At 39.3% G+C, this 24703-nt stretch overlaps 1 long non-coding RNA gene across 1 annotated transcript; it reads right to left on the bottom strand.

Annotated features, from left to right (window-relative positions):
- Positions 1 to 4418: 4418 nt before the first annotated feature.
- Positions 4419 to 23288, bottom strand: LOC116053074. The gene is made up of 3 exons (XR_004898888.1): positions 23153 to 23288; positions 9353 to 9476; positions 4419 to 6293 (listed from the first exon to the last, which is right to left on the bottom strand). It is a non-coding gene; the product is annotated as an uncharacterized LOC116053074 (long non-coding RNA).
- Between the last annotated feature and the right edge of the window lie 1415 nt (positions 23289 to 24703).

Raw genomic sequence — 24703 nt, 5'->3', positions numbered from 1 at the left:
CCATTATATAAATAAACTACTCCACAGTGTAAAACGGAGTAAAAATAAAATTTGCTCCACCTCAACCAACTGCACTACAAAATAAAAGCAATGTTTGTATGGTGATGAATCAATAATATAATAATATGACGAGGGGCATTCTGTAAAATGAGTACTTTTGCTTTTGATACTTTTTGTTGCTTATACTTCGGTACTTTCACTTCAACAAAAGTTTGAATGCAGGACTTTTACTTTAATGGAGTATTTTTAAAGCTTGGTATTGCTGCGTTTAATGATCTGAATACTTCCTCCATACTGTCGGAACTGAAGCTTACTGTACTCCTGCACACACTGCCAACGGCTCTGTATAAGGGTATCCACTAAAGGCCTAACATGTAAATGTTATTGTAAGTGTAATTCAATTCGGCCTATCTAGAACTTGTTGTTGCCCCACCATGAGAGGCTCCTTGTTTGGAATGATCTGATCTGCTGAGGGGAGGTATAACTCCCTGCAGGGAGAGATGGTGGACTGTGGTTGGTTGAGACATTAGGGGTCCATGTTAAGCTGCCCTGCCTGAACTCAACAACAAATGATGGAGAGCAGCAGAATTTAAGTGTGTAACTGGAAAAAGACAGACTTGCTGCCTGAATTCCTGCTGAAAACAACTGCCCTTAAACAAGACTTGCCTTAACTTGCTGTAAATCTTCCCTCTGATGTTGCATAGTGGAAGATTTATCGCTAAAGAATATAGATATTATATGTTAGTAAACAGTGTCACTCAGTTTTGTTTGGCTCCATGTGGTGCAGATAAGGAAATATACTGTATTTGGATACCACTACACAAAAATCTTGTACCTTTGACAGTCCCCTTACATTCATTCAGAAGATGACTTTAAACAATATATCTATCTCAGATATCAGTTGACTTTCCTTGGCAGAATTAAGGGTTAAGAATATAAACCCATCTCTGATTTAAGATTCCAGATTATTCATGCTTTGTTTACTGCTTGTACGTGACTTGCATGCCTCTGTAGCTTATAGAAAGAAAGAAGTTGTTTTTGGTCTGTGCATGACACAATCAATTAAACAGTCCTGTTTTTCTACAATTTGATGGTTTGATTTCTTACAAGAGGAGAAAGACTGAGCTGCTGACAACAATAATAAATTGAGCTTATTTGGTACTAATTTACGTTATATATTATCTGTATGTGCTGAGGAACAATCCAATTACAAGCATTACTTCGAAATGTGTGTTAGACATGATAAGATGACCATGTTGTCAGGTCATTAGAAAACAGAATGTCTGTAGCCGGGTTGGCTTAGTGGGTAGAGCAGGTGCACATATACTGAGAGGTTTATGCCTCGACACAGAGGTCCAGGGTTCGAATCTGACCTGTGACGATTTCCTGCATGTCTTCCTCCCCTTTCTCACCTAGCTGTCCTGTCAACATTAAAGGTGGAAAAGCCCAAAAAATAACCTTAAAATGTCAACACTTTACTTCAAGTCCCCCCATTTAGTTAAAAATATAGTATTTTTAAATCATTTTGTAAATGTAGTACATAAACATGTAATTGATATTGGTCCCCTGGTATACACCTGGCTGCGTCATATACCTCAATCATCAGGCATCAATCATTTTCATTTTGGCCACAGACACAATGTCAGCGAGCACTTTGTACTCTGGATTCTTTAAGACAATGTCAGTTTTTTTAGTGACACCTGTATTGCTTGTTATTTGTTATATTTTCCATCGGCAGTCCAGAATGTTCTTGTTACACCAGAATAAAAAGACTGAACATCTAAAATGTGATGTAAAATAATATGGCCTAATTTGACCGTATAGTGTTGTACTCTACACTTGCTTTTTTATCATTACAAATAATAAGAGCAAAATGATCATCTTAAAATAGAAAATATACTGTCTCTCACGTCACATAAAAAATGAACAGGTAAGTAAGTGGTCTTGAAGAGGATTCTTTTTTTTCTGTCTCAGTCTTGACTGTCTCTCGTTTGGACGCGGTTTTGACTCAGTCTCGACTAGTCCTGGTCTTGGACTTGTTTTGGACAAGACAAAGGTGGACTTGACTACAGCCCTACTGCATAATCAGATAACGACTATATAGACTATAACAATATAGTAAAACACAGTTGTAATGATATAAAATATGTCCTATTATATAATAATAAAAACCTTAAAATGTCCTTATATCTTACAACTACATTATAGTTTGTGTTCAGAACACACTATAATGTAGTTTAATGATTCAATATTTGTATGCTGCTAAACAGGGAAGACTATTTGTCTCACTCTCAGCATGTAATTCAGATCTTCTTTGACAGATTATCATTTCATCCCGTTCACTATGGTATCCCACAGTGGTCAATTTTTGTGGTCAACTTTATTTTGTTATCGCCCCAGCTCTGTAGGTTATATCACACATCCGGCAAAGTAAACACAGAAACTATCTCGCTCTTTTTTTCCTTTTTTTTTTTTAAACCATGTTTATTTCTCACAGCTCATCCTCTGGTGGTCCCTTGGGAGGAAGCGCTATCCTGGGTTCTGACGTCAGACTTTATGAGTAAGTAAAACAAAGACTAATCGAGGGAAGAGCCATCATGTAAACAGAGTTGTTGTCACTTCCATTAAGATTTAGATGAAGAGACAAACATGGGCTACGGTCAAGTTTGGGGATTTGAGAAAAGAATAACAATGGGAGCAACAGAGTGAGATTCAGTAATTCTTCTTTTTCCCATAAGACCACATCATTTTATTTCAAATGCATCAATAAAGTCATGTTTAAATTTGAATTATTTGTCATGATATGATGACATCAGTAAGGTGAATTTAAAGCAGTGGTTCATGTGACCCATTTTAGCTCTTGAAGCAACACAACTAAACAAATGAAAAACAGGGCCCAAAGATCTGGGTGAACTGCCTTGCTCAAGAGCACTTACACTCAGCAAGGAGAATACCTGAAGAATGCTAGTTAATAGATCAGTAGGATAAATCATTTTGAAAATGGGTCAAAGAGGTCAGTATCATGTACGCCCAGTCACGCTTACGGCGCCTTCACATTGGCACAGTAGATACGGCTGCGAATTGACTGGAAGTCATTCATTTCCTATGGAGATTCGCAGACCACATGCGAATAGGTTCGAACCGATGCGAACGAGTGCGGTCACGGTGTGAAAAATTTTTTGTCCGTTGGTCATCCGGATGCGTTAAAAAAGTTGAACTCGTACAACAGGCAACGGACGGTTCCTATCCGAAAATCCCAGCGGAAGTTAGCGTTGCTATGGTACTGATAAACAAATCAGAATTCTTAAATTTTAATAAAATAAATAATGATTTCATAACGATATGTTGTCATGTAATCGATTCATTTTGGAGTATGAGAAAAGTTCTTCCGTGCAGAAACAATGCATACCTGCTATGGCTAAGTTGGTTAGCAATAGACATCTAACTATTGACATTATACCGCTATATCACATTTAACCGACCTGACATCTCAACATCCTGGGCAACTTTTCTTCACGCAGCAGCCTTTCTGTTTATATCTCTATAGCCCTCAGATGAGAGGTCATAGAGAATTGGACATTCGGACACTGACAGAATGAGTTGTCCTAGTCTCTCAACCATTTTTTTTCTACTTGCTTCCGACACTTTCAACGGTGTAGTACGACGTCCACTGGGGGCGCATTGCGTATTACGGAGCTGATTTCAAGTGCCAGTGTGAAGGAGACGTTACCCAGTAATTGCAGATTACATAAGCAAATTCTAAAACCTAAAGGAATTTTTAACAGTACCACAAACTGGAAATGTGAAACAAAACAAATTGAACGAATCGTTTTCACCAGTAAAGAGACTTTTACAAACAATTCAATTTAGGGTAAATAAAAACGACTTGGTTACAGTAAAGTTGAAGTTTTGATAATTGTGGTGGCTGACCGAGGCGGACAGAGTTGAAGATGAATGTTGCTGCCCATCTGACTTACACACTCGTTAAATTCTTCTTCTTCTAGTCATGTCCCTTCCACATGATCCTAATGCACAGAGCACTTTATGTGCATTTTAAGACACTGCTAATTTTAGAAAGTTTCGGAAGCTTGACATGTTCTGGTTACAGACATTTACATTTAGATGTCTACATATCCACAGGCTTCTATCCAGATAGGACACAAGAAAAACTTGTTTTAAAGTGATACTGTTTGTGGTCATAAACAATAAGTAGAAATGAACTGAGTTTAGTTAATTGTTCAAGGATACAGTATGTGCTCTCCAGTGTACAGCCTTCTCCAGTTTGGACTCAGATTAAGCAGACTGTAGTCAGTCAATGAACAATATACATAGATGTCTTAGGTTTATGTTTTCTGTACATTGAGCGCTCAAGGGTGTTTTAAGCCTCCAAGGCAGCTAACCCTAACCTTAACCCTAAACATAACCATTGCCGCACTGCCTGGAAGGCGACGTTGGAGGCTTAAAACACCAAACACAACATTGAGCACTTTGACCATGTCTCTGTGCAGATGGACTGATTGAAGGCAGATCAGTGATCTACCATAAGGCTGGTTCTGTTTTTATATACACCAGATACACATGCCTCATCAACTAAACAAGAAAAGTGTAGAAATGTAATGGCCTCAAGTGTGATGGTAATTCTGGTTTCTATGCTAGTCTTAATCCCAAATGATGCTACTGTCCCTCCCCTGTGTCTCCTTACTGTGTCCTTTCCCACAGAGAACTTATTTATGGCAGCAGTGATCTAAAGCTCAGAGAAGCAGGTCCATAGCTGGAAAGTTGCAGGTTTAAATTCAGACTTATAAATCTATGCAGGAAAAGTTGATGAGCAACATTCTCAGTCCTTTAGAGCAAGACAATTAACCTTGACCCTGATTCTGGTCCTAACATAGTCTTAGAAAGTGGTGTGTGAAGCCTCTTCTCATCAGTTGCTTTATAAAGCTGTCAATGTTAATGCTTTCGAGGTAAAAAGAATAACATGTTTTGAGGTTTTGATTTGATTTCCTTGTCCATGTCATTGCATCTCATTGTGCCTTGTGCTCCTGTATGAACATGAGGAGCTTCACATAGAGCTTCTCTGTCCTGACTTACCGAAAAGGTAAATAAATGGGATGGCAGCAAAAGATAGAAGCAATAAACAGCTGTTTCGGCCTGTGATGTGGTGGACACTCATCCTACTAATGCTAATGCTGCTGAATTTCAGAAAATCCATTTGTGGCCAAAACAAGCCTAACAGAAGTGAAATATTTGTTCCTAACATTTATGTTAAGGAAAAACCCTTGAGTAACTGATTTATGTTGGTGGTCTTTGCTCTTTCCCACAAGTAGGCAACTTGTTTGGCTTTGATTAGCAGTGTTTCTTCCCAAAAGCTGCACTTAACGAGGGAATGGATCTCATAATTTCTACCTACATTTTCATAATTCCTTACACTTTCTCAACAGCGACAGGCATCCACTCCCAGGCTCACTGTTGGTTTACTTGTCTCTAAAGCAAAAGTTCCAAAATGTACTTTATGCGGCACTAAAGTTGGCAGTAAACCTATAACATAAGTACACTAGTTGTGACAAAAAAAGGCACAACACCAAAAACATCTTTGTTAATAGCAACAAAAACAGAAGCTGTTTAATCCTCATAATACTGCACAGCACAATACATGTCCCATTTTATTGTGAAGAAGTTGTATGAAAATATGGTAATTTAAGGAAAAATCATCACTTTTCAGAAAATAATGTTTTTTAGCCTTATAATGAATCACTGGAGGTGATAGTTTTACTCTGTATTTTCAGTGTGTTTGTGTGTGTGTGTGTGTGTGTGTGTGTGTGTGTGTTTTCTGACCACAGGCAGTCTTGGTATGTGGAGCTCCAGGAGACCAGAGCACAAAGGTGTGTTGTGCTTCTCCCATTGGCTCATGTGGGATGAGGTGGTGTGATGGGGGGAGCTGGGGGGGGGGCTTGCATCCCTGACTCATGATTCAGTATGTATACATGTCCACATGCAGCTGTGCACTGGCCTGTGTAAATGTCAGTCCAGCCAAGTTTTCCTGTGTCACTGTGAAGTTCTGTGGAGAAGCTGTGTGCAGACATGTCGCCATGTTCACACTGCTGCACAAGGTGTTTTATTGAAGCTCTGTTCACACTTTTGCTAAATGTTTTCCTGTCTTACAGTCTGTTTTCCTGCCATGTCCCATGTGAGTCTTTGTGAACAGCAAAAATCTGCACAGAGATGCACTGTTTAAGTTCCTCTTTGAATAAATGGATGATAAAGGTGGGAATACAGTTTGCTCAGGCCAGTTGCTGTAAGAAGTACATTTCTGCACAGTAGATTAGGCCTACATCTTATGCAATGCAAATTTCAAATTTACCAATTTGCAACAGCAAATACATTTGTTAGTAGAAACATAATGCTACATGAACTAAATTTTGTATCAACATAATGAGGAAACATTGCTAATGAACATATCTGCCAAGTCACAAAAGGTTGTTACTGAACATATCTGCAAAATGCTCACTAACAATTTTTTAAAATTTGTTTTCCTTTACATTATCTGCTTTGGCGATACAATATCCGCTCATAGAAACTAAAGCATGAAAAAATGTTTTCATGTTGATAGTTGAGCCTCACAGGTCTGGCAAGGTTAGTGAAAGATCATCGCCTTGGTTATACATTAAAGAAGTTGAAAATGAGTTGATGTGCTAACTTTACTAACATTTAACCTAAACCTTTCACCAACCTTAACCAGAGTGCTATAGTTGGTTAAACCTATCCACATGCGGAACGCCCACAAGTCACCCTGACTAACTACCTACAACTTCTGTGCAGTACAAAAACGTAGTGCTTCCTTCGTCGGAAACAAAATTGGTACTGAACTCAATACACTGAATCATTACATTATGATCAGAACGTACTTACAAAAAGGGAGACACAGTTGAAGAAGGCGCATATAGAATAAGAAAATAAAAATGTATCTCGTATTGACCCCTGGGGCATTCCACAAATTACATGGTCACAATAGAAACAAAAAGTCCTGAGTTTGTCTAAGGAGATAAACCAATCTGCACTTCACCAGATGTGTGCATAATTTAAAACTGCATTTAAGACTGCAGTTTAATATTACAGTAATACCATTTTTTTATGGTGTCCTGCCCATTGCACTTCTTTAATTTAAGCTTAATGTAACTGTTATGTAACTGTATTACTGTGTCGTACCTAGAATCCATTAAGCCTTTTTCACTGACTTTGATTTTTGTGTGCACTATCTCAGATGCTTTCCACCCTGTAGGAGTCATGCAGGTTATAAACTCAGCTGTGCAGAGCAATAAAGTTGACTGGTGTGTGAAATTGAAACAGCCTGTGGCAGGAGGAGAAAACAAAGGGTGAGATAAAGAAAGAGAAGGCAAAGAGTTTAAATGGTCCCTATATCACTGTTCATGCCCTGAAGTCAAATATGTCCTGTGTTTTTTATCATTTCCAAACCACAGACTCTATTTTTAGTCTTTGGGTGAGTGAGCAGAGAACGTACATGCTGTGACCTGACTCTTAGTCGCAGCTTCAACATATGAGTTTAGGAGGATGAAAGCAAAGCCGTTTGCTGTACATTTTGTCCTGTTCTGTAACCACAGCTTGTCTCGACAAGAGGAAGTTACACACGCTTTATGATTGAACACTTAAATACTGGCTGCAATAGAGAATAAAATTTCTGATTTCTGATTCAAAAACTTGCAACAGTCCTATATCGGCGACTGTCAAGACAGGGTAATAAAAGTAAAATAATACAAGTTTTTTGATGCCTACTCTGAAAAAAAAATCCCTGCTGACATTAAAGCAAAATGGGATATCATTGAAGCAAACATCTGTGTTTGGGGCCTTCAGAATACTTTGGGAAGTGTAATCATTTGGAGTCCTTAATCGGATTCCTATTAATCACAGCTTGTCTTGCTCGTGAAAAGTGTTACTGTTCTCGATGCTGGTAATACAGAGATAACACCACATGTACAGAGGTTATCAGCTTAACTCTGAGATAAGACTTGCTATTGTTAAGTTGACATTACGTATGTGAGTGTAAACACAATATGGGGCTGTTTTTAGTGTCAGCTCTCTGTGCACTTATTTACCTCTGTATGTGGGCAGACTATTTTTTATTTTCATTTTCATTTCAGGTTTTTATTTATTTAACTGATGCGTGAAATGAGCCCCTAGTTATACATCACAAATCAAGCAGTCACAGGCAGTGTCACTACATTAAAAGATATCAGTGTCTCCACAGAAACTTTTTCTGAATTTAAAGTGAAGACAAGACAGTCGGATGGTTAAAGAATACTTTTTCCATCACTTGATTTCACTGCAGGTGATTTTCCATTTTTAGTATTGCACTGAGAGACACAGAGATAATATGAGTGGGCTTGTCTGATGATTATACATTAACCCAGTGAGGTAAATCAATGGGATGGTTGGTGTAAAAACCTGCAGTATCTCTCCATGGTTTAGAGCTGCTGCTCTAAACAAGCAGCTGTAAAATGACTCTGCACTGCTCGTCCTGTAGTCTATATCCACGACGTTCCACTTCCAAGATTCCTCCAGTGCTGCCGGAAATTCCGTCAGATCACGCTCTTTTTGCCCGGATATCTGTTAACTTCTGCTTTTTTTGTGTTAGAATTTGATCCGGTGGATTTATGAGGACTATGGTTAACCATTTCTCAGATCTCTGCAGGGTAAATTGAGACAGCTAGGGAGACTTTCTGTCCAATCAGAGTTTTCTGTTGCACGACTAAAACAACTTTTGAACCTACACATGTTCCACCAAAACAAGTTTCTTCCCAAGGCTATTTTGCAGTGGCACCGTGGCTCTGTCGGGTGCTTGGTGCCGCCCATGATGATTGTGTTTGGTTTAAAGAAATGCCAACAAACCAGAGCACGTTTTTCTCCCGTCCCGGAATGCTGTGCTAGCATGACCCTCCTACGCAGCGCTGTGGAGGAAGGTCTGGAAAAGTGAGACTAATGCCTACAGACTTTGGAAAGGTCCAGAGGTCCAGATATTCATAGTCCCCAGAGGATGATGAAGCCTAATGACTGATGATCCCCTGACCTTTCCTCTGGTGCCACCGTGAAGTTGACATTTTTGTACTTTTAAAACAGCATTAGCCTTTGGCATCAGCCAAGCTGTACTTTTTGTGTTAATAAGCAAATGTTAGCATGCTAACTAAGATGGTGAGCATGGTAAACGCATTTGTTTAACATCAGCATGTTAGCATCATGGTTGTGAGCATGTAAGCAGCCTATTGTTTTGCTTTCTACATAGAGCCTCTCAGAGCGTCCAGCATGGTTTTTGCTTTTACTAGCTACTGTATATACTTACTAATTTTGCTCTCTTTATTATCTCTTCCTTTTGTTTATCTCTTCTTCCACATGACGCCTTAGTGCTGAGTAACAACGACTGGCTGTGATGTCATGACTGAGTTGTTTTTGTTCAGCTCGTCCCCCTGGAGAGGATACAGTGTCAGAGGTTTATACAGGCGAGCAGGGTTGTTTTTAAACAACCACTGCAGCAACTTCAGACAGGAAAACAGTACAAGACATTTTGTTTTTTAAAGATAAGTAAAGAAAAGGTTTAAAAAAAGACATCATATCATAGATTGTTGTTGTTATTATAATTACTACTAATAATTGTATAAAAAAAATAAATAAAATAAAAAAAAAGTGATTATGAATAATAAACTCCTAACACAAAATAAGCATTTCAAGCTTTTCTGTTCATAAGAATTAATTTAAGTATTTTAATATTAAATTTAGATTTATACAGGAACTGGTATAGCTTTTATATTTTTACGCATTTCTGAAAGGTTATTTGTTATCTTTTCTATGCATTTTAGCATCAATATTGATTCCCCACACCCACCCCCCAGTGCTTTTTTTCTTTTCTTTTCGCAGGTGCTTCATTTCCTCGAGTAACACACCCTCAGACTTTTGGAGAGTGGATGGGACATTGTGGAATTATAGCCTGTTAGCTATGGACAGAGGGGGGTTAAACAGAGGACAGCCTCTCTGCTCCCTCATGACCACAAGTGGACCTCCACCACCACCCCTCCACCCACAGGCTCACAGCAAACTGCTACTTCTGAGGAAGTCCTGCTGGTCCCGTGTCAATGGGCAACAAAACAGGCTCTTCTCTCAGCTGGTGAGCGTGCCGAGACCCCTCATCCTCACCTCTCTGTCTGCCTCTCTCCATCTATTCCTCCATCCCTCCCTCTGAACTCTCTCTTGTTTTTCATTAAAGGGAAAGCCGAAACCTGTCGGACTTGTTATTCACCGTTTTCTTGGCCAAGTGCCTGCTTTTAAAGCCCAGGTGTTGGCGAACAGGAAGTCATCTTTCAGAAAAACATGAGGTGGATCTCTGGGTTAGGGGGGAGGAGCGGAGGAGGGAGGCTGACATTACTGGATTTTAACATCTCTGTCATCTTTGAAACTGGTTGGACAGCCTGTCAGCTGCCAGTCAAATAGTCAAAACACATTCTTCAAAGGTGCAGTCAGCATTTCTAATCCAATACACTTTTTGTCAAATTCAGTGAACAGAAAGGCAGTGGTAGTGAGAGGGACGGTAAAAAAGGAGCACGGACGGGACAGGTGTTATTGCTTGGGTGTTGCTTGGGTGTTGAGTTCAAATTTTTCTCCAGAATTGCTGACTCCACCTTTAATCATAGCAGTTTGTTTTCCACACTCTTCTTAAGATAGGGAACTTTTTTCTCGACTCATCATTCCGCTCTAAAAACAGCAAGAGGTTATTTTCTAATTGTAACTTTACATCTGTCATGAAGACTGGTGTGACGTTTGGTGATCAAAGCTGCCAGGGCCCACCTTTACTGTTGCACCTGGCAGTACCAATGACATACTATTTGTATGCATTTAAAAACAGTTTAATAATTAATGAGGCTCATTTTTGTTCCTGACGTCCCATGTTCGTTGGGTCGGGCCGTTATCAGGCTAAGAAGCCTGAACATTTTGCTCAACAATGTAGTATTTATTTGGTGTGTTTTAACTAGATCAGTATGTTTTTCCTACCTAACTCAGCAGGTAATGATTTTCACCTGATTTTCTTGTACAGAACAAATCATTAATGTAACTTGATCTAATATGTTTTCCAACATACACACGTTCTCTTTACAAGATATGAACATTTTTCTTAGTATTTGCCTTGAAAGAGAGTCCTTTCCAGTTATGTTGTAGGGAACTATTACTACTGACATGACAAAACACAGTGTTTTTTGTTACATTATCGGGACTTTCCGGAAGGAAAAGTCCAGATATTGATGATGATGATTGTGTGATTATCATTGTTCCCAAACATTTCAGTGGACTTTTATGAGTTGTAAAGTAAAAGCCTGTGACTTCTACAAAACCACATGACACAAATGTTAGTTCAGCATCTCAGAGGCAGGTCAGGAGGTGTTTACCCAATATTTCAGGAACCAGTTTAACAATTAAATACTTGGATGATATCACTGTTGAATCACAATGTGTAAGTTGGAGTTCCCCTTTAATTTCAGCCAGACAAGTCATATTACTGTACTACCCTGCAATCGTCTGTAAAATTAAACAGAAAATAAAGCTATATTTCAAAAAGGTGAAGTTTAAAAAATCTTGTTAAGAAAATGTACAGAAACTACAAACACACTGGTGCTGTTCTTTCAGTTAAGGACTCTAACTAGTACAACTGTCATAGCACATCTGTGTCCTTGACTGTCTGGCTCTTCTCCTCTGGAAAGAAGAAACTCAGTGGGGAATCTTTTGGGAAACAGAACTGGGAAAACAGATTCAACCCCTGATGTACCCCTGACACCCATCACCAGAACCCCATGGGAAACCCCAGTGCCTCCTCCTCCTCTCTGCTGCTGCAGCCAAAAGCCCAGCTGGAGAATCATAAGGTCACTCAGCTGATTTAATCCCCGGTCCAGGTCACATAAACACACAAAATGGGAAAACAAACCAATACAAGTTGACGTAGATGTTCTGAGGATTGTTAAAGCTGAATTTACTCAGCTTCAGTGGCTGTCAGTGAGGTTTACAAATTTGATCTAATGTGTGCATCTGAACATAACCATGCTGCATAAAAATAGCTAATTCTTTTGACCTCTTTTTATTGCATTATTAAAGGCATTTAAGTGAAAAGGGCTTAACATTTATCTTGATGTTAGATGTTTGTGTCTTATGACAGTCATCAGCACTGAAGGTCATATAAGCTTGTTCTTACCTGGTGGTGACAAAAACAGGGGGTGGACCCAAAAATAAGAACACCTGACAATGCTATCATAGTACTAGCTAGACCTCATAGAAATTACGTTCATAAATGTTACTAAATAGTTTTAAGAGGTTTTGATTGAACACATGTACCACTTTTTGCCCATAGTCACAAAAAAGCAGCCACAATGCCCTTTTCTTCAGATAAAAAAAAAAAAAATGAAAAAAAAAAAACAATTACTAAAATGTTAATATTCATTTATTTTAATTTTCTATGTTTGTCTCTATTGTTGTTACACATAACTGACTGTTATTTTCCTTTCTAAACACCATTCATCCCAAAGCTGCAGTCAACTTGCAGGGTAATGCAGTGTTTTCATTGAGTTGCAGGATTGCATCTGCCCTAGCCTGACAAGCCAGACCCACATCAAGATGTTGGGTCTGGGAACTCACCATTGACAGGGCTCAATGCGAGGGGCGGGATAAACGGTTGTTGATAGATTAAACTTTTGCCGTATCCGGTCGGCAAAACTCCGAAAACATCTTCCTTTTTTAAGAATGACTTCAGTGCCATTCTTTGTTCTTTTCTCAAAGAAAAGCTTAACTCCAAGTCTTCTAGAGTCGCGGCCGAAGCCGATTCGAAAGACCGCTGTTCCCAGCAGCAGCCCCGCCCACCGACTCTATACACAATGTGATTGGCCCAGCCAGAGTTTGGTTTTTCCAGCTCGCAAGCCAACGGAGAGTTGCTAGATCCCCTGGCTGCAAATTACATTTGCTGCCGCTATGGTGCGTCTAGATTTCTAGGCTACATCTGCCCTGCATTACACTGTAACTGCACCTTGCTTGTTTTCTTGTACGTCAAACATACAGCAGCGCCTACAAAGCACAGACCTTTGCAAAACAACTGCAAGGTATTATGTAAGAAGCCTCTGGTCATGCAACACTATAACACAAGACGGAATAATGATGTATTGATAGTGCAGAGATAGTAGGGGTGTAGATAACCAGAGGCAAGTTTGTTTTCTACACCTCTTTTTTCCTTATCACGTGTGTTTGTCAGTTTGAGTATGTGAGTCGTCATGAAAGCAAGACAAGGTGATGCTATCCGTGGGACTGAAACACTATGAGGACTCCCTGTACCTGAAACCAGTGAAGCGCAGGAATGCCTCCAACACAGAAGGCCTATTGTGGGTCATATCTGATCTGAAATCAACAAAAACCCGCCTCTGAATAGAAAGAAAGACTGACCTCTGCATGGATGGAGGAATAATACAAACAGACAAACTTGGTGGCCTGCAGTGAGAACACAAAGTACTCGACTGTTAAGCTCTGACAGGTGAATTAGCTGTAAGAACATCCTGTAAACAAAACCCTCCAGGTTGGGTGCTGCACGTTCAACTCCTGCAGAGCAGCATTGCATATAAAAGGAGCAGCCTATGATAGACCATGATAAGCAACACATAAGAAATCTGATCACTCAAAACATCCACTGCATAATCAAGGATGCATTTGGCCCTATAAAAAAAAATTATTAAAATCAAAATTCTTAAAATTAAAACTATTTTTTTTTTTCCTCTCCAGACCTTTTCCCATTACATCTCAAATCCTAGCATGGAAAGCTGCAGGCACAGACTTGAATCAACAAAAACAAGGGGGTTGAATCAAACGTCTCTAAACTTTGGAGGGTTACTCAGAGAGTGCAGACCTCTGCCAAGGCATGTCCTATCTCATAATGTTAATGCAGTGTGAATTTTCCTAGTCTAGAGCATTTTCCGATTATTCCGACACCACATGAATGCAGCACAACTGCTTATCTGGTGTTAACAATAGTGAAAAATAATGTGTGTGTAACTGTGTATCCGCCCCATCATTTGGATCAGTTTCAAAATTGAATAGGTTCTTCTTGGCCCATGCTACACCCTTCCACCACGTTTCATCAAAATCGGGGCTGTAGTTTTCTGTAATTCTGCTGACAGACAAACAAACCAACAAACCAACAAACACAAACTGAACCGAAAACAATCAGGGCCACACAAATTCTGAGGACGCAGAATATTGACATATCTCTTCCTGCTTAATTCCACAGATTTTCATTCTGGATCACCACTGAAAAAAAAAAAAAAAAAAAAAAGAAAGAGAAAAGAAATCTGCAGATTCCGTTTGGGTCAGGTAATAATGCATCCTAATAAGGTGGTCTAAAAGAGAAAAGTAAAGGTGAAAAGAGGTGATAGAGCCAAATCATATATTTTCCATATCAGGACACTTTGGAGTGTATCATCACATCCATGAGGCCACTCATTTAGAAACACAAAGCAACCCTGTGTATAAACTGTTCTGACCTTGATAAAAAAATAAAAAAAAAACATGTTAATAAAGTTGTCAACACACACTGGATGCTTTGTGATCAGATCTGAGAGTGAGCCAAACCATCTGTACAGTTTGTTCACATTTATGAGGAAGTCACACACAAAGACGTCACATTGAGGTCTGATATGATGGTGATTACACTATTATGCAAAGACTTTAGGCAAGATGAGTTCTCCTGGACCTGATGTAAGTCATTTTGTTAAGGCCTCAGATTTGCCCAAAATAAATACTGAAAACACACACACACACACACACACACACACACACACACACACACACACACACACACACACACACACACACAGGCTTCCTCTGTGCAGCACCAGCTGTTTTGAGGCTCCAAACATTTAAGTGTAATAACATATGGAGGATATGCGTGCCTAACTGTGTGCCACTGTGTGTGTGTGTGTGGGCGGTCTTTCTGCATGTCTTTGCTTGTTGCTGTTTTCTGCTTGACTGGTGTGTGTGTGTGTGTGTGTGTGTGTGTGTGTGTATTTGGCTAGTGTTTGTGTGTGTGTATGTGTGTTTGGCTGTGAATAAAACAGGTATGATTAAAACAAAGAAATGACTAGCTGCACTGGTAAAGAGGTGTGTTTCCAGGGTGTGTGTATGTGTTGAGTGTGCAGAGCTCAGTAGAAATTAAGTCCCTTAAAAACCTGAAACAACACATTTGCATTCTAATGACACTTGCCTGCAGCAGTCAGCAACAAAAAACAACTCTGACCTTTGACCCCTTTACTACAGACTGTCTGTAATATTTGTGAAAATGTTTAAAGTGATTCTACTCTTGACCTCATTAGAAACCAGTCAAAAAAAGAGCATCAAGTTCAAGCATCAAGTTGAAAAAGTAATTCATTTGTTGTTATTAATGTTTAATTTGAATGTATTATGTTTCTATTCAAGTGACTTCCTGTACACATATGCCTTAGAGAGACTTGATGAATGAATCTGATGCACAATTTGCGTCATTTAAAAAGCAGCAATTTTACATTTCCATTTAGCACAAACTAGCACAAGATTCTTCTCTTTGTAATTTTTTGTGTTCCTTTATACTTTGTTTATCTTATTGCGTATCATATTTTAGTTATATTATGCTCCTCAAGATTCTCTGTTGAAATTCTAAGTTGAAATTGTGAAAACATATGACAGAAAAAAAATGTTCAAACTAAATACAAAGCTGCAAAACTTTGCAAAGCACTGGACAAACTCACTTTCAGCATCTGCCTCAACAACAAAGAGGAAGTGAAACTAAAAACTGTGTGCATGTGTGTGTGTGTGTGTGTGTGTGTGTGTGTGTGTGTCTGAGGACAGCTGGGAACATTGGGCCCTGCCCACCGCTCTACTCTTATTGGCTATGCTGTTGTCAAGCACATTTAATAAAAAAACAAGTTGCTGCTCAGCCAATCAGGACAGAGCTAGAATTTCCCTTGACATCACACAGTGTCTTATCTGTGGTGACATCACATGGCCCTTTAAACAGTAGACCGCAGAGTTTAAATGGCTCGATGAGACAGAACACACCTAGAACAACAACAAAGTTTCAGACCTGCGTGGGTTTAGAAGTTTGGTTGACAGTTGGCCTACTTCCAGGCTCTTTAAAAAGTTTAAGACAATGAAACCCTTGTGGCTCGCACAATGCATTTTGTATTCCGAATATCTTTTTAAATGTATACATTTCTCATAGGAACTTTGCATGTGTTAAAGACACTCATTAATGATTTTAGGGACACACAGCTGGAGAGGGACAATAAAATGAGTGAAAAAAGTGGTGAAGAGCCACTCTCCCCTTATCTTTTGAGTTCAAAATGAAGTTATGTTATCTCTGTACCTTAACTAGTATTATGTATATTTCCATATTAGTTGTCAATATATTCAATAGTTAAATTCGACCATCTCCTGTGCTTATTGTACTTGATGAATTGTCGTTGTGGAATCCACAAACCTCTTTTTTCAGAGTAGGTAGTTTTGTTAAATTCGCAATAAGACCATAATGAAGAAGGCTTGAGGCCAAATATTTGGAGCCTTTGTATCCAAAGGTTCCAAATATTTTGGCAATATATAAGTTTAGTGAGTATGGACTTTTTTCTAGTTTTGTGTTAAGACAAAGTAAGAAAATACATGCACACACTGAGTCAGCTATTTATATTTTTCACCATAAAAATGAAAATAAAGTTGTCCATATGAGGCACTTTTGGTCGAGGACAATAGCAATAGAATCCCAAATACCCAACATTCACGTCTTTTGGTAAAAATGCATTAACATGAGGAAGACAGGCAATCTCCACACAAGGCTGAGATTTGAGTTACGAGGCAACACTGCTAACCCCTGAGCTGTTGTGGAAAAATAATTAAAATCCCTGTGATTAAGAACTATAAACAGATCAGGCCATGAGACAAGAGATTGGCAGCCTCTGTCTCATACTGTAGCAGTGGAACCACATTTCTTGTTTGCAAGAGGTGGAATCCAGGTGAGGGGGCAGATATTTTGCTAATGGCCTTTGCAGAGGGGAAACTCTGGGATGTCCAGCCACTGGGTGAGAGGGCACAGCCAAGTGGGTGACTGACCAGCGGGACAAACTCTGCAGCATCTATTTATCTAATGGTATTCTGTTCCAAAATGCTTTATTTATAAACTCTGGAAAAAGAGCTGATATATGTAGCTAAATTCATTATAATAGTAGTCATTCATTGATCCCCTATGGTAAAATTCTGTTATATGAGCACATTTTAGTTTTGTATGGCTTCCAGGAAAGTTCCAGGATGTCTACATTTTAAATTACATTAGATAAACATCCAGGGTGATAAGCATGCCATTGCATGTATGTCATTATAGAATTGTAACATCTGCTGGCACTAACATATTATTATAGCATCACTGTGTGAAATCAGGATGTGTTTTTTCAGCAATACTCTGGTCTACTTAGAGCCACACTTAAATGACTGTCAAGACTGGAGAAAAATCATCCCTATAGAGTACATTTTTCCGTGTCATTGAGTGTTACAGTTGACAAGTATAGCTTATGTCTCTGGGGCAGTTGGTTAAATCTGAAACTGTTAATCAAGCTAAATTGGTGTGCACCTGCAGAAATGGGAAATAAGAACAATGTCATTTATTTACACTGATTTTGCAACGTGACCTTTTGAACTTAGGGTTGCTGTGTGTTTAATGCTGGTGGAGATAAAATCTGCTGCACGCGCTCCCATGCTGCCGGCAGACACACACTGCAAAACACACAAACCTACTGTGATGCAAAAGTGTTTCCTGTGTTCTTCAGTTCAGCATGTGACTGATCACCCACCACTGCCTCTACAGACTTCTTTACTGTACATGAAAACATGCTGCCTTCTGCCCTTTGTTTTTTCTCTGTTCCTCAACACTTTACTGATACTTGAGAAGAAAGTACATGTATTTGCTCTATGTTCTGTGTCTGTCTGCCATTTATATGTGTGCTTGTGGGACCGTCTTTCAGCATGATACAAATGGATGTGTTTTGATGTGGGATGAAGACAGCAGTAAGTCAAACGTTGATTTACTATGGAGTTATAGCTGAGCACGAACACATAACACTAGACTGTTAAGTTGCCATCTAACTTACTGCGTGTCAGTTTTGCCAAATTATCGCCCTGCACGAGAGGATAACTGGTTTGGATCTTAGGTGCAACTTGATACCAATGTGATGTAATTTTTCCCACATATCTGAGTTTATTTTAATATTATGTTTCAGGATTGGTACATTGGATACAGATAGGTAAGGTACTATTGATATAACGATTTGCACCAAACCCTTCAATCAATTCAATTTCAATTCAATTCAATTTTATTTATAGTATCAAATCATAACAAGAGTTATCTCGAGACACTTTACAGATAGAGTAGGTCTAGACCAAACTCTGTAGTTTACGAAGCCCCAACTATTACAGTGGTTGCCTCAAGAGCAAGCATTAGCAGTAGCTATTGCGACAGTGGCAAGGAAAAACTCCTGTGTAAATATACAGCAAAAAATAAAGTTCATAGCAGCCACCTGATTTACTCTATGACACTAATTTCCTGAGTTTAAAAGAATTTGTAAAAACCTGATTAAAAAAATGTGCTGAATATATAGTTGAACACAACCTACTGCATGCACAAAAAGTAAACAACAAACTTTAAAGTATACACATGAAAACATGTAAATTCACTTTTCATTAAGAGGGGGTTAGGCTTGTGCAAATACATATAAAGTCCAGGGAGTACTGCATGTATTTTTTACAGTCTGACTGCATCTGTGCTAATATAAGGAAGTTTTCTCACATTTTCCCTTTTAAACTTCAGAAAAGAGTCAAGCTAAAAGGGTGTCCTTGAACAAGTGGGAACCTAATGGGAAGTTGGGTAACCAAAATACCTCACAGCTCTCCAACAACAGGAAAAGGCCTTGTAAACTTGGACAACTCTGGCTAAACCTTGTTTGCTCACAGAGAAACACATTCTGGCTTAAATCATTTCACTGCAATCGACAGATCCATTGTATTCATCAGCTTTACATACATAAAAAGTGTGTGTGTGTGTGTGTGTGTGTGTGTGTGTGTGTGTGTGTGTGTGTGTGTGTGTAACAAGTATTGTTGGTTTTCTCTCTTTGTGAGTACTTAGGGGTAAGACTAGAATTATGATGTTTAGGTTAGGCATGATGTGGTGATGCTGGATCTTTCTTTAAATGCTGTTTATCATGTTAAAGATCTAATTACTTCCCAATAAGAATGAGAAGCATCAATCAAAGCAGTTGCAATTAAATAATCAAACTTCTAACCAAAAACTTGAAAGCTCCTTGGGCAGAAAAGCGCTGTAGTCCACCCAAGGTCAGAGAATGATCTGAAGTTCAGGGTCAGATATCACAGAATGAATACAGACAATGGCTGGCCCTCATAAGTACACTAATCCTGACGTGTGTGTGTGTGTGTGTGTGTGTGTGTGTGTGTGTGTGTGTGTGTGTGTGTGTGTGTGTGTGTGTGTGTGTATGTATGTACATATGGGAGGAAGAAGTCAGAGGAAGGAGGAGGTGGGGGGTGATGGAGCGCCCAGCACTGGCTCACGCTGGTTTGCGCTGCTTTTCACTGGCCCAGCTCAGGGGGAGCGGAGGAGGAGGAGGGTTCATTTAGCGCCTCGACTGCCCTTTGCAGCACACATGCCGGGCATATATATGCATGGAGAGAGTGCATGCAGTGGCCATCAATCCCCTCCATGTGTGAAGAATCAAGGCTAAGATACTGAGGCATGTCATATGGATACTGGTTTATGCATCACACTATAGACACACACGTGACACACATGCACACACATAAACAACAGAGGCATATAAGACGGTCACCATGTGTTAATCTTTGATGGATTTCTCCTTTTCGTGTGGATTTGAACTAAATTGAAACAATACAGAAGAAGCAGAAGCGAAAGTTAAATGATTGTGATTTCTGATGAATCAGAATCAGTAACAGCAAACAATATTAACATATCAAGAAACAATTTCTGCATTTCTCCATTATACTGTAGACCTTTTGACATGCACTGTAAGAGCGTAAAGCAGATGTATATAATCAATAATCAATGGAATGAGACTGTGATTATTTACACAAGCTTCCCTAAGAGGCTCAACATATACAATATTTGTTTCATGTGTGCATGTGCACTTGTTGCAGTAAGCTGAACTGACAGGTCACTTGCACAGCTGTTTAACTCAAGACTTACTGCAGTGTTTCGAGTAAAGAAGCACAGCTGAGCTTTATGAGAGCCGGACAGAGACTCAAGTGTGTCTGTGCGCCCTGTTCTTTGGGACTGCAGTGCAATACTGTGCATATCTCATGGTCTGATAGTCTGTTCACATCAGGCATGTTGGGACAGCCTTATTTAGTTTATTTGTCTGTGCTAGCGACAAGAGAGACATATGGCTGCTTGTGAGTTATTGAGTCTTTACGTTACAAGCTCTGGTTCACTTATAATTGTGCAGCTTAAACAAGCCAAAATCAAAAATGCAACAAAGAGATTTGCACATTGGTTGTGGCTAACAACAAACAGGTGCAGGTGGTGTTGAACCTTAAGGCTTCAGTTAAATACAAACAGAATATTTGTAATCTGATTGCAAGTGGTCCTCTCGGGATCAGAGGCCAGAGATTCAACTTCAAAGGTTGTTGACTCTCTGATTTTTTTTTAATTATACTGAATGTTTTGCTAAGACCTCTGAGAAGAAAATCATGTTTCTTTTGCTGTTAAAAAAGTCATCTGGTAGTGAATTTACATAGTATTTACACATTCTGTAGGCCTTCTTCAATTTTCTTCAATGCTAAGTAGGAAAGCAAAGTCTATCTAATGAAACCCAGTATTTGGACCAATTTATACTAGAAGGTTTCTTTTAAAGTTAGGCAGCTTAAAATAGAGAAAAAAAAATCTAATTTTCCAAACATTTCCACTGGCAGAATACAGCAAGCAAAAAAATGTGCTTTCAATAGATACATCTGCAGAGACATTCACTGTAAAGTGAACGGCCATGCCTTCAGAGGAACAAATAAAATGCAGCTGGAGAGTTATGCAATGGAAAATCAAAGTAGTACTGCCTCGCCTCGGTCCAGGTGGAACTGATTTTCAACTGTGTCAGATGGAGGAATTTTGCCAAGTATGTTTTACTTGGATTATAATGCATGTTTTCCAATTAAATGAGGTCCTGAGGATTTAGATTTGGAGAGAAGACACTCATTTAGGATTTGGGCTTTTTTCAACCACTAGTTATCCACTGAGCTCTTTCATGGCAACACCTTGCTTCTTATGCTTTCACACATTCAAACTAACCTAACCTAAGTTTTCTACTGTTGGCAACTGAGCTTCACCCTTGCTCAAAGGCACCTTGACGGTCATCACTGAGGGACATGAGATAGTTTTCATTTCCACTGTACTGTAAGTCATGGTCAGTTTGGAGTTTTGAACTACCAATTTGCACAAACCTGCTCAAGCTTGGTCTGACTCAGTTTGGTCATGGCATATTGAAAGAACTATGTGCCACATTTTAAATTCAATTAATCTTAACCACATACATTTTGAAACACTAGTAGTATTACCATGAACAAACAAGACCATCACTGAAGAACTTGGCAGTGTCAAGTGGCCTCAGACATCTACCCTCCAGGTTAAATTTGGTGGGGAAATCTAATGGATTGCTTAACAGACCAAAACAGAAGGAAGCAAGCTCCCAGAGCGTCACAGACAATCTGAAATTATTCTTTGTATGATCACAATTTGATCCATTAGGTTACAATAAAAATGTAAATGTCTCAAAGAGCCAAATCCAGCAGGAATTCAGCTAGTTCAGCCAGAGAAGGACTTTAATGTGCATTCTCTATGGGCCCAAAAATGCAGAAGCCAGAGAAATCCTGAAAATCCTTTTCTACATATGCACCCGGTGAGCAAATTTCATTCTAATGAATGCCATCCCAAAGTGTTAATCCTCTTCAAAGAGAAAGGTGGACAGAGAATAATGGGGCTTATGGGAAATGTGGTTTTGATCTTGCAAAACATTAAAGCTAGCAAAACTACTGGTGAGCAGTAAAGGTGACCAGTGGTGTACACCATGGTCTTGTTTCTTTATTAAAATTATAGCAAGGTATCACTAAGAATGTGGCAGTAATTATTGATGTTTTAAATTCTATAAATAGCACCTTTATGTTTTCCTCCTGGTGGAAACAAACCTGGACTTTCACAATAGGAAGAAAGTAATGTGGTGATCTTATTGCATTTAGCTCAGCAGCTTTGGGCTGCCCCAGCTGTATACAGCTGCCTTTGGTCACACATAATAAAAGCTGTAAGTCAGCACAGAGCAGTTACTATCTCACAGTGCAGTGGATGGATGGCTGCTCTGCATGTAGTGAGGCTCCTGGCAGCGTTATGGGGTGAGGTCAGAGGTCAAGAGTCTGATCTCCTGCACCGTCTCCTCCCCTGCTTCAGACATCCAATGAGAGCGTTCACCCCTCTGGGCTGGAGACCCACAAACTAGATCAAGTTGGGGCCCCTTGTCACGTTCAAGGCACAAAGAAGTAAAAATCAACCATTATTAAAAATAATAATATAAATTTGTGTAGCAAATTAGTTTTTCTTCTTTCCAATTTCACCAATCATCTCACAACTTCAAATTCTGTTTTCCTAGACGTCCTTTCAAGGTAGAAATGCCTCTGATGAATCACAGGACAATAAGATTGAGGAATTTGATTTCATAACAAGTTTTCTGAATGAAAACACTGACACGAAAAGTGATTAATGCAATGTCAAAGACCTCCACCATATCTGAAAATGGTCTATCTAACCTAAAAAACAGTATCAAACTTGTTTACAGCATCTGTCGAACTAACCCTAAAATAGAATTGGCTGTGGTGCACAGTGATTCCGTGTTTGCTCTGATGAGTGAAGATATTAATGTAAGTGTAATAATAATAATAATAATAATAATAATAATAATAATACATTTTATTTGTAGAGCACTTTTAATTGAAGAAAATCAATCCCAAAGTGCTACAGGAGATTAAATATATATAGAAGATGTCTGACCTGTGAAGACAGCAGCCAGCATTAACTGGTCCAGGGAAGTAAGTTTAGGACTCGGCAGCTGGCTGAGTCCAGAAATAGTGCCAGTTCGGATGAGCAGTGTGACTGCACCTAACATCACGTTGGGCTTGTCCCAGAGACGGAGACACCGCTGCCTCTGACCTTGTTGCCCCTCTCTTATAAAGGTTTTGTAACAGCTCTCACCTAATAAAAAAAAAAAGCCCAAATGGCAGTCCAACCACGAGGCCCCTCACACACGCCTAATATTTCTTTACAAGTCTATTAATCAGGCTATATTCTTGCCATAATTAATTAAAAAATAATCAATACTTTTCCAACTCTTACCAAATCCCTAAACCAGAATGTTTATGTCCCTTTTTTCCTGACACCACTCCCAAACCAATCATGATTGCATATACACCCTATGCCCATGATTAAATACATAATCAGCTTTTTCTTCTCCTCTTCCCACCATCATCCAATATTTTAACAGACTCAGCATCTTTAAATCCATAATTTCACCTAAAATGTAAAATGTTTGAGGCAAGGTTGTCAAATCATTACATGTTATGAAAGTAGAATAAGTGAAGACATCGTATGCAGTTACTGAAGATACTGAAAAAGATACAAGATCTACAGCGTATAGACTCAATAGTTGCCTGATGGTTACACCCACTGTAACATGGAAACAAACTGTTCCACCAGAAATATATGTGTGTTCACTAATGTCAAGCATGTCTGCCTGATAATCAGTACACCAAATTTGGCTCTCCCAGGTCACCTCCTGAATCTTTATGTAATGTATAGGGGAACACCGGCCCGTCACTGTAAGTCCTGGATCGTCCCGACATCACCACCACTGTCCCTGCCCTTACTCTGACGCTGTGGATCCTCTTACACTTCTGGGGAATGTGTATCCAAATTGTGGTGTCAACAAGCGCATGATGGAGCGCTAAAATAAAAAGTTCAGCCAGTCTGAGTCAGAGGAAAGATGAGGAGGGCGAGGAAGAGGGAGGGGAGTTAGGAGGGGTATAAAGCCCAGAGAGTCGGCCTACGCTGGTTCAGACCGGTTCCTGCCCCCTTCCCCTTCTCGCTTCACCTCCTCCTCCTATACTCTAGTTTATTTTCATCTCATTGCCTCTCCTGTTTTTCTTTTCAGCGCCTATTTTAATTTATTTTTGTCCCTTACTTCTTCATCCCCTTTACTTTTCTTTCCTGTGTTCTCCTTCCCTCCTTTTTTTCCCCTCGTAATTCCCATTTACAGAGGTTTCATTACAAACTTAAAGGGGTGATAGAATGATTATATAGGGTATTTCACACTGTTCTTTAAGGTCTCCTAATAGGGTATGTAACATTGGTTGGGCTGAAAATGGCCCGAGTGCTATTCTATGGGCCCTTAACTACCCTGTGAATATGGCCCTATTTCAAACAAGAGCTGTTCTTCCAAATATGGTATGCTCATGAATATTTAGATGAGCTGCGCGCTGATTGGTTGAGCGAACCACATACACATACTGTAGATTGGAGACGAGACAGCAGGTCTCATATTTCAGA

The sequence above is a fragment of the Sander lucioperca genome, chromosome 11, assembly GCF_008315115.2.
Source record: "Sander lucioperca isolate FBNREF2018 chromosome 11, SLUC_FBN_1.2, whole genome shotgun sequence".
Classification (NCBI taxonomy): domain Eukaryota; kingdom Metazoa; phylum Chordata; class Actinopteri; order Perciformes; family Percidae; genus Sander; species Sander lucioperca.
The sequence above is the reverse complement of the archived record's forward strand: the minus strand, read 5'-3'. Positions and strand labels throughout refer to the sequence as shown.